The sequence below is a fragment of the Trachypithecus francoisi genome, unplaced genomic scaffold, assembly GCF_009764315.1.
Source record: "Trachypithecus francoisi isolate TF-2019V2 unplaced genomic scaffold, Tfra_2.0 Lachesis_group16, whole genome shotgun sequence".
Taxonomy (NCBI): Eukaryota; Metazoa; Chordata; class Mammalia; order Primates; family Cercopithecidae; genus Trachypithecus; species Trachypithecus francoisi.
In genome coordinates this window covers 85267371-85283762 of record NW_022681461.1, presented here as the reverse complement: position 1 = coordinate 85283762, position 16392 = coordinate 85267371, and positions in this window count along the sequence as shown.

Sequence of the window (16392 nt, the reverse complement as noted above, 5' to 3'; positions counted from 1 at the left end):
TGTCGATAAAGACATTTTCAATGGGGCCAGGGAAAGAAAATCTAATTCAAAATGCCTTAAGCAAAAAATGAATTAACTGTTCAAGTAACTGAAAAGTCCAGTGATATTTTAGGGCATAGTAGGATGAGGGATTCAAAATTGTGTTAAGGTTTCTCTTCTGTCATTCCCAGCCTTACAGCATTTTAACTGCTTAGAATCCTAGTATAAAAGAGGCTTTTCTTCCATGAACAAAAGTTCTGAATTTTAATCTAATTTTCCTGTTTTGGAAAATGACTAGAGCAATGGGAAACTCTGGTTAAGTAAGTTGGAATTCTATGCACATGCTTACAGCAGGGAGAGGTCTTTCAATCCTACTCAAAACAAATGGATTAGTTGTTGGAGAATGGCGCTTTCTTAGAGGAAATACAGATACCATTATTGGCCAAAAGGGGAAAACTACAAACCAAAACAACAGACACTTAACTTTATTGAATCTTTGGCTTCCCAAGCTATGTGGACTAAAGGTGATTAATTCCGAAGGTTATCTGTTGATAATGATAGTATAATTGGTAATTAATGATGATTAATTATCATTGGTATTTTATGAAGAGATTTGTTTAGTTTGGTATATTGTTGAATAATTTTCCTGAGACAGTTTTCCTAGTTAGAAGAGTGGTTTAGACACTTTGCTAAGTTAATGTATCACTTACCATTAAAGTGCTGTGGAATTATCCAAGGCTAGGAGCCATGGTCTTAAAACATTTCAGTTAAATGACTTAAAATCATATATCTATATCAAAGTTAGGTGGTTCACATAAAATATTCATATGACTATAGTATATTATTCAAGCAACACCTTAAGGTTGTTTTTAGCTAAGTCCCCGAGGCTCTTCCTTTATACCTTTCATGAAATTGCTATTTTACCAAATACATTTGTAAATTGAAAATAACATAAATCCACAAAGTCAGAATATTAGGCATGATTTGTTCAGAGTACTATCTGGAGGTCCCGACCTCAATTTCATTGATTACATTAGCACAAACAATACCTATTTGTTGAATAAAAAAGGATGAATGAATGACTATCATAGTCTAATTCCTATAGGAAAGTTAAATATATATATATATAGGTACCAAAATCCATTTGTAGATTCTTATCACTCCAGCTTGGGATGATACTTGAGATGTTAGCCTTGAGAAAAGAGAGAAAAAAATCATGAAACATTTTAAAAAGAATCGTCCTGTCATGGTGACAAAATATGATAACTGGTTATAAAAAGAGGACAAAGATGACCTCAGTTTTTAAGATTACTTTTGGATGGGAAACATGAATGATGCTGCTGCTGATAGCTTCTGTTTACTGAGTGTCAATTTCTTGCCAGACATCTTTTGTGTTATCTTATTTCTCATGATTTAGTAAGATAAATTACTTTCCATATTTTATATATGAGAAAACAGTCTTAGAGTATCTTGCCTATGGGCATGTAGCTAAAACATTCCCTGACAGAGCTGGAATTCAACTCAATGTCAGCCTAATATCCTGTTTTTACTAGATTATGGGTATCATTAATATAATTCTTTTTGAGAAGGAAAACTTGCTGGGAGGGAGTAATTGAAGGAGTGAATTACACTTATTTTCCTAATTTTAAAAATTGTGGTAAAATATACACAACATAAAATTTACCATTTTAACCATTTTTAAGTGCAACCATCACCATCATCCATCTTAAGAACATTTTTCATCTTCCAAAACTGAAACTCTACCCGTAAGTAATAACTCCCTACTCTCTGCTACGTGCAGCCTCTGGTAACCACCATTCTACTTTCTGTTTATATGAATTTGATTATTCTAGGTACCTTTCATAGGTAGAATCATACAGTATTTGTACTTTTGTGACTGGTTTAATTCTCATAGTCTTCAAGGTTTATAGCATGCATCAGATTCTCCTTCTGTTTAAAGGCTGAATAATATTCCATTGTATGTATACGTATATGCTGCATTTTATTTATCCATTCATCTGTCAATGGACACTTTGATTTCTTTTACATTTCGGCTATTGTGAATAATGCTGCATGCATATGGGTTTCCAAATGTCTGTCCAAGTCCCTGCTTTCATTTTTAGGGGTATATACCCAAAAAATGGAATTACTGGAACTTATGGTAATTCTATGTTTAATTCTTTGAAAAATGATCATAGTGACTGCACCATTTTATATTCCCACCATTGGACCAAGGGTCCCAGTTTCTACAAATCCTCGTCAGCACTTATTTCCTGTTTTGTTTTGTTTTTTTTAATAAAAGCTATCCTAATGGGAATGAAGTGGTATTTCATTGTGGTTTTGATTTACTTAGTGATTTTGAACATTTTTTTCATGGTGAAAAATTGGCCATTCATATATCTTCTCTGGAGAAATGTCTATTCAACTCCTTTGCCCATTTTTTAATTGGGTTGGTTTTTTTTTTCCTGTTGTTGAGTTGTAGTTCTTTATATAGTCTGGATATTAATACCTTATCAGACATATGATATATATGGTTTGCAAGTATTTCCTCCCATTCTATGGGTTGCCTTTTTACTCTGTTGATAGTGTCCTTTGAAGTTTTTAATTTTGATGTAGTCTAATTTATCTATTTCTTCTTTTGTTGCCTGCACTTTTGGTGTCATATCTAAGAAATCATTGCCAAATCCAATGTCATGAAGCTTTTCCACTAAGAGTTTTCTTCTAAGAGTTTTGTAGTTTTTGCTCCTGTGTTTAGGTTTTTGATCCATCTTGAGTTAATCTGTGTATATGGTGTAAGTGTCCAACTTCATTATTGTGCCTGCTGGCCATAACATTTGTTGAAAAAACTGTCTTTTCCCCATTGAATGGTCTTGGCAACTTTGTCAAAAATAATTTTGACCATATCTGTGAGGGTTTATTTCTGGGTCCTCTATCCCAATAGTCTGTATGTCTGTTTTGAGGCTGCTACTACCCTATTTTGTTTAGCTTTGTAGTAAGTTTTGAAATCAGGGAGTTTGAGACCTCCAATTTTTTTTTTTCTAAATTGTCTCTTTGTCTAATTGTCTCGGTTATTTGGGTTCCCCAAAATAACCTTGAGATTTCATATGAATTTTAAAATGGATTTTTCTATTTCTGCAAAAAAGATGTTGGAATTTTGATAGAGATTGCATTGAATTTGTAACTCAGAGTGAAATTTGAGTGAAATTTTTAGATAAGCTGAATCTCATAACTTGAGCTGAATGTGGAAAAATGCTCAGACAGCAGCTCAACTTGTGTGAATTCAACTCAGAAGTGTTGCTCCTATACTAGGGCCTGTATAAGAATGTATTTGTTTTATTGAGGTTGAGTTTATCTTTAGAGGCATTTTTCCTAAAGTACTAGTTATAATTAGAATGTATTTACCTGCCCTATTTTAATAGGAGTATCATGCTTACACTATTGTTTTTATTTTCCCTTAAAATATTCCTCTTGCTGAACTTTTAGGGCTACAAAAGTTGGTTTTAGGTTAAAAATAGTATAGTTGCCCTTGCTTCCACTGTTCCATGTGGAAAACATAGCCAATTGCCTTACAAAAAGGAAAAAAAATAATTTTCTGAATACATTCTTAAGATAGTGTGAAAACCACACTTGCTGATGAAGAGCTCCTAAACTGACAACAGACTAAGATTTCCTGTACCAGTTTCATGGTTCTTATTATTTTCCTACAGGCAGGACAGAAAGCAAGATTCAAGTTCCTCCTACTCAACACATTGCTGATGCCGAGACGAAGTGTGGAAAATGAAGAATTAGACTCAGGGTTGGCAATCTATACCTTGTTGGCCAAATCCAGTCCACCACCTGCTTTTTTTTTTTTTTTTTTTGGTTTTTTTTTTTAAATACATTGGAACACAGCCATTCTCATTCTTTTATTCATTGTCTGTGGCTGTAGAATAGAGTAGTTGTGACAGAGACCATATGGCCCACAAAGCCTAAAATGTATACAATCTGGTCCTTTGCAGAATAAGTTTATTGACCCCTGGACTAGACTATTAAAAAGTGATGATTGAGGGCTGGGTGTGATGGCTCACCCCTGCAATCCCAGTTCTTTGGGAGGCTGAGGCAGGTGGATAGCTTGATGCCAGGAGTTCAAGGCCAGCCTGGCCAACATGGTGAATCCCTGTCTCTACCAAAAGTACAAAAATTAGCTTAGCGTGTTGGCACATGCCTATAATCCAAGCTTCTCTGGAGGCTGAGGCACAAGAATTGAACCTAGGAAGGGGAGGTTGCAGTGAGCTGAGATCCTCCCACTGTGCTCCAGCCTGAGTGACACAGCAAGACTCTGTCTCAAAAAAAAAAAAAAAAAAAGAAAAAAAAAAAGGATGATTGAGTAATTTAGTTCAGCTCTCTCATTTTAAAGATGATAAAAATAAAGACATATGTCATGCTATTTATCAACCATTGGGAGTGAATGGTTCCATGTTGGCAGAATGGAACAGACTGAGAAAAAGAGATAGATGGGCTTTTGCAAACCTACCTCTCCTGGATTAGGGCAGAGTCCACAGAAGGGAAAAACTAACAGTAGAATATCTACAAAATGTAAAGTCCAAGAGAGGTTGAATCACAATTCTCATGATTCCCAGTGAGGCTTCCGAGAGGGATAACTGGGATGGCACCATGAGGTGGAATCAAACAGTGGTAGAATCAATGATAGGTATCTGGGTCCTACTTGTACAGACATGGAAAACTAGGTGGGAGCTCCAGCAACACATGTGCGTAGATCCTGGGGGCTGGGCCATATGAGGCATTAACCCAGGTTATAAACCATGGTATATGGAAATCACAGCATATGAAATAGCAACAAGCACTAGGTCGAAGGTGAGTGAGATGAGTTCATAAATAACAAAGAGATTCTTGAGATCTGTATCAGTCAGGGTCCCAGCAAGAAACATAAATCACCCTAAAATTAAGATAAAATTAAGATAATCTGAGGACAGTAACAGGGTTGGTCTGTATGACTGAAAAAATGTGGCAGAAGTAATGGCCTGTTACTTCTGAGATTAGGCTATAAAAGACTGCAGCTTCTATTATGGGATCTCTCTCTCTCTCTCTCTGATGATCATTCTTAAGAAACTCTTTTATTAGGTGCATGAATGAATGAAAGATAAAAGATAAACAGGATGTCAATCCCCTGGTCCTCTCATCCTCCTTTTCCTGTCTTAGAGTAGTTTTGATCAGAGATGAGACTGTTCATAGTTAGGCCTTCCTCTGCCCCACAAACTCCTCATCACCCAAATTCCCATCCATGAAAACAGAACCAACTTCTTACTAGACCCTTACATGAAAACAGAACCAGCTTCTTACTAGACCCTTTCATTCAAGACAGCTATAATAGAAATGCTGGGGATAAAGTTTTGGGGGTGGTCCTTTTTGCTTTTTGGACTTTCTTGATGACAAAAAAGAGTTCTAACCATGATTGACCCAAATATTTCGTCCTACTTAGGGGCAAAGTTTAATACATTAGAACATTATTCTGGTGGATTAGTTTGGCCAGCATGAATCTATCCTTTGAATAATAGTACACTCTGAGCCAAAACTAATTCGCTTTCTAAACCAGAAAAATTAGAATGGGCTTAATATATATGTCTCCATGGGGATAAAAACTATCTACAGAAGCCTGATTTGCTTTTCTCATCTCAACTCCCATTTATAGATAATCACACACAAAACAGTGTCTACTGACTTCATCATCTATAAGGAATGCCAAGTATCATGGTACTTGGTAGTCTATTTCAAAGTCAACGTGTTACCAACATAAATTCATTTTTGGCAATGTATTTAGTCATTTACTCCTTAAACATTTACTGAACAGATACATCTTTCTTATTTTCACAAGGCACTAGGAGCATAAAAAAGAAATAAACTCTGCTCTTGAATGGCTTACATCCAACCTAGGGGGGACAAGTCAGACATACAAAAAGAACTTGATGTTAAGAGTTACAGTAAGAATATATGCAAAGGGCTATAGAGATAGTCTTGTAATAGTTTTTGATAGTTCCAGAAACACTTTGATTCTTGGAATAAGAAATCACTAGTTTAGCCCTTATACTAATGGCCTGACATTTTTTATTGAACCAGAAAAGATTGCTATATATAAGAAATTTCTACAGGAAGAAAACATTCTATATTTATTTGTCTTATTAGGGTGATTTTTGAAAAGAACCAAAATTATAGGTAGGATACAATTCAAATGGAAATGGTGTGTTTCCTGTTTCTTAGAAAATATTCAGAGCAGAATCTTTGCACATACTATATCACGACAGACTTATATTACTTCACTATATATAACCTAATACAATTTTCATATAGTTTTCCTATAAAACTATATGTAGACATATAGAAAACTATAAGAAAATACAGTTTTATAAGAATCCAGACACCTCAATAGCTTCCATAACTCTGGAGAATTTAATGTTCAGTCATTTCATCTATTACTTGTTTTTATTAATTACAGAATTTTTGGATATTATGTTTTGAATAGCTAGTTCCATTGAAAATTTAATAGCTAGTTTTCTTTAAAAATATGTAATTTCATATATATCCAGGCAACAATGCTGGGTTATTTTGCTGATACAGGAAGTAAGGCCATTAGGTATGTTGCTTGGTTGGTAGAAGGAAGTATAAAGTTTAAGGATTATTCTTTAAGTAGAGCAGATGAGTACTAAGTCTGAAATCTGTGATAAAGGAGCACTAAAAATACTGGCAACCACTGAAATTCTTACCATTAATTTGTCTCAAAACCATCTGCAGATGTGTGCATATTAATTGACTTTGGGCATTCGTTTACCTAGGAGGAGTAACACATATGATAGCTAAAATTAGAAGGCAGGCAAAAAAAAAAAAGTGAAAATAGAAAGCTTGGTGTTCCAATGTAGGTTGGGTGTTATAGCAAGAGACCCTGCCAGGCAGGAGTCCTTAATCACTGTGAGCCGTGAGTGGCAAAAAGTGCTTGAGACATATTACTAAAAGACAAAGCTATCTGACACTTACGTCTAGATTTGAGGGTGGAAGGGTGAGAGTTGGAGCTATTCCCCATTCACACTGCCACACGTCTTTATAGTATGCTTTTCATTACATGGATTTGAATACATCAGTGATCAGGGTGATGAGTGAGGGGGCGATGGAGGAAGCCAGAAGGGAAAACTGGAAGGCTTTTGGCTTTTATCTGTTTTGCTTGTTTAAGATAAGGAAAAAAGATCTTAGCCTTTTTTTAAAAAAATAAATAAACTATCACAATAATGAAAATATTATAACCAAAATAAGAGCTACAAGTTTTGGAGAGCTTGTTATGCAGTAGGCACTATGTTAAGTGCTTTATGTACATCATCTCACTTAATGTCCCTGTGTTTTCCCTACTGTCCCCAAACAGTAAAAATCTCTTCCAGAACTGCTCATTCACCATCTCCTAGCAGACACACCATAAAGAGATTTCACTTTATTTGCAATTCTGCATTTAAATATTCTCCTTCACCCTTGACCTTGTTGGGTGCTACTTTCTGCTTTGAGATGGTGAACAGGTCCCTCTGCTTAGAGATGGCCCCTCTCACCCAAGGCCAGGCTCAGATAGAGTGGTCTTCTTGGCCAGGCAACCCTGTATACTTATCACTGTAGGAGGAAGTGTCTCCTACTGAGTGAACTGTAAACCCCAGCCCCTCTTAGTTCATGAATTCAAAGCTATCACTCACCTTGTGCTTACGCACCAGGGCAAAGAGAATGGCTATCTTGCCTCAAGGAAGCAATTGGTCCCACCAATACTAACACCTTGCAATTCTAGTAAACACTGTTTACTGTTCTGAGGGGAATGTGACAACAAGGCAGATCTATCTTGGATACCTTCCAAGAAGCCCAGCACCAAAGGGAGTCCTGATATAAACAGGCATGGAAGGAGGAGCTCCAAATACCCTACATGATTCACTATAGAGGCTTTGCTGCTCTTCAGGAGAACCTGATCTCCCCTACCTGGTGGATGGAGACTCACTCTCACTTGTCCTTTAAGCAAAGAGATGCTGCAATTCTACTCCTTTCAAGGATCTACTGAGAAAGAAACCTGCGGCTACACCCAGGGCACTTTCTCTTTTTAAGAACTCCCCTTTTTCTTTCCTTCCTCTAAGTCTGTTCTCCTGAACTTTGTTTTTGTTGGTGGTATTTAGACATGCTGTTTTTTCCCCTCTGGGTGTGCTCTAGGATTTGATCTAATTGTCCTGCTGTTCGAGTGTCACTTGGCATTATTATTAGGAAGATGAATGGGATGTGGGTCAGAGTTCAGCAAGAAGGCATCTGCTCGCTTCCACTGTATAGTGGAAATGCTTAGAGGTGATCTTTAATGAAAGCTTGGAAAAGATTTGCACAAGGCAGGCTGTCCTCTATTCCTCCAAAGCAGAGGGGACCAGAGGTGATCCTTTTCTGGAGGGACAGAAAATGAATTAAAAGGAGGTAGAAATCTCTTTACAGGGAGTTTCCTGCTTAGGATGTCTTTTCTTCTGTAGGAGAGAAAATGGGGCGTGGTGTGTGGCGAAACAGAGCGATTAAGCAGAGAAGATATTGAAAATAGGGCCGGGCGCGGTGGCTCAAGCCTGTAATCCCAGCACTTTGGGAGGCCGAGACGGGCGGATCACGAGGTCAGGAGATCGAGACCATCCTGACTAACACGGTGAAACCCCGTCTCTACTAAAAAATACAAAAAACTAGCTGGGCGAGGTGGCGGGCGCCTGTAGTCCCAGCTACTCGGGAGGCTGAGGCAGGAGAATGGCGTAAACCCGGGAGGCGGAGCTTGCAGTGAGCTGAGATCCGGCCACTGCACTCCAGCCTGGGCGACAGAGCGAGACTCCGTCTCAAAAAAAAAAAAAAAAAAAAAGAAATAGAAGCTCTTGAATGGATCCTAACCATTCTGTTTTGGTCATAGAACAATCTCATCCAAGAAGTTTCCACTCCACTTGCAAAGACTCTCACCTGCCATCTCCCCTGGCCTCAGGTTACTGTGCCATCGCAGGCTCAGGTTCTCTTACTGGACTCTTTTCGAGTTGACAGTTCTCCCACTTTACCAAGTAGCCAAGAGACCTCACAAAGACCTACAATTGCGTTGGCATTCTAGGCAAGGGGACAATGAACCCATTGTTCTTTTTTTTTTTTTTCCTTCTTGAATAGGGCAAATATCTCTTCCATTTAACCCTGTCACCAAAGGAGGCTGAGTATGGGGTCCTCAGAGACTCACCTTCCTTCCACTCCTCCTTTGTTGTTTGGAAGAGTTATCGCTATTCCCCTCCTCGCCCTCACCCCATTAAAGCTGTTGCGGGACCCGACTGGACGTTGCCTTTTCTTGCTCTTAAAGGAGTGGAAGCTGGGAGGGGAAGAAAGAGGCACACATCAGGAAACTCATTTTAGTTGGGGGCGACCTGCAGCCTGTGGTTCCTCCTGGAACTCTGCGGAGACGCATCTGTTGCCCGAAGGGTAGACGCAATAGAATGGCCCACAGGAACGCCCGCACCAGCACTAAAACCACACCGGGAGAGGACAGCCCCACGTTATCCAGGACTCAAGGCAGAAGCGGTCTCCAAGGATGGGTGGGGATCCCACCACTGGCTTCCAGCTCTGCATGCGTCGCGGAGTCCCCAAGCAGGGCGCACCTTTGCGGCGGGGTTTCCCCGCTGCCTTCTGGGAACCCCGCGGAGCGACTACGGCTGGACGCAATCTGGCTGGGTAGCCTCTACCCCGAGCTCACTCTCTCTGCTCTGCCTGGGCTCTGGAGCCAGAACTGAGTCTCTTTTGAGCATGCGCAGTCCGGCACCCTCGCCTACTTTCCCCTCCTCCGCCGCCTCCGCGCCAGCCTTTTGCTCTTTCCTTTCATTAAACAAACAGGAGATCCGGAAACCTGGACCCGGTGCAGGCGGCAGCGCCAGGAGGAGGCAGCGGAGGAGGCAGAGCGCGGGATGGGCGCCCAGCGGGGTCTGTGATCCCGCGCACCTCCGCCCCACGGGCGCGCGCACACACACTGACACACACATACACACACTCGCGCACACACTCGCACAAACACACACTAGTACACGCCCGCGCCGCGCGCTCGCCGGCTGGCTCTTCCACGCAGGCAGAATGCAGCAGCGCCGGGAGAGCGTGTGTCGGGCCGCCGCCTGAATGCACCTCGCTCCCGGGAGCCGGACGGCCCAGTAGGGCGCACTGGAGGACGTTCCGCTGCGGGAGGTGAGTGCGGCGCCCGCAGCCAGGCCGCTGGGGAAGTCGCTGCGCCGGGGCAGTGGGGCAGCGCGGGGCAGTCTGGACCCGGCGGCTGGACCCGGCGGCGCAGGTGTCCCATGCCTTGCTTGTGGGTGTCGAGGTGCAGATGAAGGTGGCGCCGGGGCTGTGCAGAGGAGAGGACGAACCCAGGGAGGGTCGCCTCCTGCGAGGTGTCAGATTGACCCAGCAGAAAGCTACCACCTCCCTGCTCGTAAACTTTCCTTCCATGTCATCTGGGAAACGTGGAGACAAAGGGGGCGTGGAGGCTCCCTCCGTCCCGTTCCACCCTCCTGACTGCATTCCGGGCTGCAACGCAAGCCTGCACGCATTGGGTGGGTGTGCAGGCGGGGGCGCCCTGCAGGTAGCTGATGTCAAGTCCTCCCACCCGGGCGGGGGTTGGGATATCTCACCCCAAGCTGTAAGGGTTGCCGTTGATTTTCCCTCAGGCATGGGCACCTGTCATCCTTCCCTTCCACCCCGCTGCGTCCTAGGAGCATAGTGGGGTGGGAGGTGGGGGGCGGAGGGGTGTCACCTGGAAAATTGGAGGGGCAACCTTCGGCTTTCTCATCAAGCTCCAGTGCCAAAGGCGCCGGGGTGAGGCTCGGGTCAGTGCGGGGATAAATGATGAGTTACTGAAAGGCTTGCCATAATCACCTCCTAGAAACGCAGGGCGCCAGGATCTCTCCTCCCAGGGGAAGGTGCTGTCTTCACGAACACCACCGCGGCAGCGCTGGGAGCTGGACAGGGGCTGCTCTGGCGGTGGCGGCAGTGGGAAGACGTGGATTTATCCTCTCCCAACCCATTTCCCAAGGGTTTTATGACACGCACATGTGGAATATGTGGAGGATTCTGGGTTATTATTTTTCTTTGTGGGGATGTCGTTTTTTTCCTTTCAACCTCTTTCCTGGGAGAGATTCTCTGCTGTGTGCTATCTAGTTGGTGGACAGGCACGGCTGTGAATATCTCTTCGGCCCAATGGAAAGGTCCTGAGAAAAGGATTTCCTAAAATGCCAGCCCTACTGGGGCGGGATCTCAGAGAGCAGTGCACCCACTGCACCCGGGAAAAGCATCAAATCGAATGGCCTTTTGAAACAGCGGAGACTGGGTCAGCCTGTGAGGAGTCGAGGACTGGGACAAAGGGAGAGAGAAGAGGGACAAATAATGGTCACTTAGGAGAGGTGTGACTAGAGGCTAATAAAGGCAGGAAGAGGTTGACTGGAAGGGAGGTACACTGCAGCATCCACTGAATTTCTATGCCCCTTCCACTTGTATGCTTGACAGCTCCTATTCATCTGGTGGGACTCTAGTTTTGAGGGGTCTGGAATGTCACATCTGGAGCGTAAAAGACTTCACTATTCCTGGGATAACGTTTAGCGTACTTACAAATTAGTTGTTTAGGTCTAGAAAGTGCCTCGTGTGAAAGTGTCTCCATCTTGACGTGTTGGTTGTACCTGGAAGGCGGGATGGGCAGGCAGACAGGTAGATTTTTGGCTCTTGTGCACGTCGGGAGCCCTGGATTCTTAGGAAAAGTGTATGGGGAATCTAGAAGCCAAGCTGATGCTGACAGAAGTAAACTCCGGAAGCTCAGACCCAGTACGTGTGACTGCTGCTCCTCACCATGGGGGTGGGGCTTCTCTTCACTTTGAGACTACAGGTTGGGGAGTCTGTCTGCTGCTTGAGATGGGGGCCTTTTTATCTTTAGCATTTTGTGACTTCTTTGAAGTGGGAGAAAGCATGATATTTGTGAGATTAATTGAGAAATCACTTATGAAAGTGATTTTGACTCATAAGTAAGCATAGCCAAAGGCGAAAAACTTTTTTAAGAAAGAAAAAAAAAAAAAAAAAAAAAAAAAGAAGGGTGGGGGGAATTGGGAAAGGGATGCTTATTATTAAACTAGTTTCGCTTTTATGATTTTAAAGGTATTCAGTAAGATAGAAATTTGAGTGTTTTATTTTCAAATAGCTAGGGAATTAAAGACCTTTCCAGGAATATTTTCAAGTGACATTGGCATAGAGGGGCTTTAACTATAATTGTCAGCATATGTCCTTTTTATCCCATGGTGAACACTCTCATCATTTTTTTTGAAAACCTTGGCAAGAAAAGATCAAAAATACTTTTTGCTTTCACTAGAGCTCTTTATTTGCTTTGTTACTATATATTTCCTCTTCCTTCACCTGCAAGATCAGTTTATTTTGATTATTCTAGATTCTATTTACAAGCATTTATTCAGCACATATCCAGTATTTAGCATTGGGAGTCATATAAAATATGTAACATTGTTCTGTCCCTCAAAGTGTTCATGTTCTAGTTGTAAATACAAGATGAACACACATAAAATAGGAAGCGGGATAGTTCTGTATTGTACTGTGAGCTCTTAATGTGTATGCTGTACCCTTCATCCCCAACTCCTGAATTTTCTCAACATTCAGAAAACATGTGTAAGTACTTGTTACATGCTGGAGGCTGGGAAAAAAGAGTAAGAAAGTAAAAAATGGTCCCAATCATCAAGGAAACAGATATTTAACTGTGATACAATCTGATTAACTGCTATAATTGTAGGTTAAACCATGTGCCAATAGGACAGGCATGAAAGTGATTTTTTCCTTTCCCTGGAGGATTTTGAGCAGGTGATCTTTGAGAAAAATGAACAGTCTTTTACCAGGGAGGAAAGGATAGAAAGGACATTCCAGGCAGAGGAAATACTTGAGAGTGCCTGGTAAATTAGGGTGACTATAAGCCATCTCACGTGGTTAGAGCCATTGAGGGTGAACAGCACTTGGGTGACACTAATTAACAACTAGTGCTATAGAGTGAGTTTTTCAGAGGTATGCCCAAAATGCCATGGAAGCACAAAGGGATGGCATCCAACTCAAGGAGGGTAAGAAGATCAAGAAGCTTTCTCAGAGAGCTTGACATTAGCTGAATCTTGAACAAGGACAAGGAGAAAAGAAGGGCTTTCCAGGCAGAAATATCTTTGTAAGGCCTGGAAGTAGTTCTGTGTGGCTATAGCGAGAGATGTGGGTTCTTAGTTTTGTGCAGTGGCACTACATCAAGCAAGAGACATAAGGAGAGATCGAGTGTGAATGGAACTATCCAAGCATAAGAACTTCAATTTTATGGGGAAGGCTGGGGTGTTTGTTTGAAAGTTGAGAAAGTTTGAAACATGATCAGATTTGCATTAGAGAATGACGACTGTGACCACAGTGTGGAGGATGACTTGGAGGTGGTGAGACTGGAGGCAGGAACTTATTGTGGAAATACAGGTGTTAAATGATGAGGGTGGTGGCAGTAGGGGTGGACAAGAGGAGATGTATCTGAAAGACAAGTGAAGAAAGTAAAACCTGCTAATATAAGAAGGGTCTTCCTTCTTCTGTGTGCTCCTGTATCACCCTCTTCTTCCCCAGCATTCACTTGTGTAGTTGCCTATTTTGTATTGTGAGAGTAAGGCATTCACAGTGGCATCACCAGCATTTAGCACAGGCCTGGTGTGGAGTAGAGACCCAATAAATATTTGTTGAATGAATCATTAAATAAATGAATGAGAAATCCAGCCATGAGGTGATGATTCCTGCTTTAGAATAGTAGAAGATAAATCATGACTTCCATTTCTCCAAGGTGATCAACTGACTTGGAGATCAGTGTTAAAATGTGCCAGGGAGGCCACAAATCAAAACAAAAAACACATTTTCTCAGCTGCCCCTATGAAGAAGAACTGTACCCTGAAGTGCCACTAGGAAATGGCATCATGACATTATATTTCTTTATATTTAAAAAATGAGATCATCACTGCATCTTGGAAGCAACAGCATTTAGCACAGTTCCTGATATGTAGTAGGATGGCAGTGTGTATAAATTCCCTTTTCCCCCTTTCTTGTCAGAATTTCCTGATTTAATATACCTTGTGAAAACTTTAAAAATAATCTGCACCAGAGAGTTCATAAGGATCTCATTTAAAGAGCTCATTGCATCTTGGCATCCTAGAATGAGGGCCAGATCGTGTGTTCCAGCCATCAACACTGCAGACCCAGGAACCAGGTCCCTTACTGAAGCAAGCCCAAACATGTTGAATTTCAATCTGAAAATGCCAATAAGAGATGCCAGAATGGGGGAAAAAAACATGGTCAGAGTTTGTTTTCAAAATGACTACAGGGGGTAGAACAGAAGGCAAATCAAAGATAGCACTTTGGGTTTGACCATTGGTAACTGGATTGATGGTGACAGAGGGATGGGGAAGGAGGTTAGCTCAGGAAAGTAAAAGGCTTAATGCTGTTTTGCAGAAATTGATTTTGGGGTGACACCAGAACACCTTGGAAAGCATTAATACAGATCCCAGCATCTAGTGATTTCATAGTAAATGTCAACAATTATTTTTATTACTGAAGAAGATGGAAAGAGGAGGAGACCATAGAGCCAAAGACTAAATTTCAGCATTTAGCAAAATGTGGGGATTAAGGAGAGAAATAAGCCCCAGGAAAGAGCATAGGAAGTGAACACTCAGACAAGAAGGAAAAGAACTGGCATGAAAGCAAAAGCCTCAGGAAATCATGAGGAGTGCTCAGACTTCACAGAAGCAGTCCCAACTGTGCCAGGACTTGTTTAAGTGCCTCCATGTGGAATCCTATTTAATCTCAACAACACCTATGACTCCTATGCCCTCTTCACAGCCCAGGCAGCTGAAACAGAGAGGTCCCAGTAGCTTGTCCATAGCTACCAAGTTACAAAGTATCAGAGTCAGGTCTCAAAGCCCATTTTCATAATTGTACAAGCAATTTCCTTTAACCAAATGTATAAATTACCAGGATGATTTTAAGTGAGGGGAGTTTGAAAAGGTTGAAAGTAGGGAACTGAAAAAGGAGAATGACAAAGAGTTTTCTGGTGACCATTAGGAAAGCCATCTTAGTACAGCAGTTTATTCAGAAGCCATTTCAGAGACTTCGGTGGGGAATGGGAGGGAAAAAAAACCCATGCAATGCATAACTATCAGTCATTTATGAAGTCTAGCAGGGAAAAGAGTTATGGGGCTGTAGGTACAGTGAGAAGGTACAGTGAGTCTCAAGTGCAGTTTTTATCAAGGGGGAGCAGTTGGAACGAGTTAGTATCTAAGAACAAAGGGTTTGCGATATGAGAACAGGAGAGGAGAGAGAGAGGAGAAAGGATGCCTTTCCCCAAGAGCATGCAGAGATAGATTTGAGGACAGATACAGAAGATGCTCTTCTTCCCCACAACTAAATGACTGAAGCGAGGCCTCTGAAACTCAGAGAATTTAGATCCTTGAGTGTCCTGGAAACTTAAGGAGCCTCTTAGTGCCATACCTCAGTAGTACCACTTGGGTATACAGTCTGATGACCCTGACTTGTTTATATAGCACAGCAGTTGAGAGCACAGGCTCTAGAGTTAGATAGGCTGTTAACCTGAATTAATTCTGAATTAATTCAGAATTCTAAATTAATTGAATTCTTAATTCTGGCTCTGCCACTTATAAACTGTGCGACTTTGGGCACACGGTTTACTTCTCTGTGCTTTCAATTACTCCTGCTTTTAAGATGGAGCAATAGTAGAACCCATTGCAGAGGATTGTGAGGATTAGCTGAGTTAGTTGTAAAGGGTGGACAGAGTAAGTACCTAATAAATGGAGAGTGTTACGGGTGATAGCAGTGAGGTTAAAAACATAAAGCTTTGACTTTATGCTCAGGACTCAAGAGATGGTGTGCTTTTGCATTCATTAAAAAATTTGGGGGCGGAGAGGGGGTGTTGGTTATAAATAGTTGGCTCGAATCCTGTCTTCCTAAGTGCAGAAATTAAATCAGCAGACACAAATATGGCAGGAGCAGACCAGCTCGGCTGTCATAAACCTAGGTAGAGTAGACATGTGCTGGGAGTACCTGCCAATAACACTTGCCTAGTTGCCCACTTCTCACACCTGTCTGGGGAAGATGAAAGTTTGCTTGCGTTTAGGCTGGTCTTTGCACCTTCAGGCTCATAGGCATCAGACAACAGGGACTTAGCTGTTTAGCAGGTTGTTTTAGGGAAATGACTACTTGTATTAATTACAGCACCTCTTTGGCACCGAGGGACATAAACTGTAAATATCTCAAATGTGAGATTTACAACATTCCATAGGAAATTAAATGCCTCCCTTCATGGAA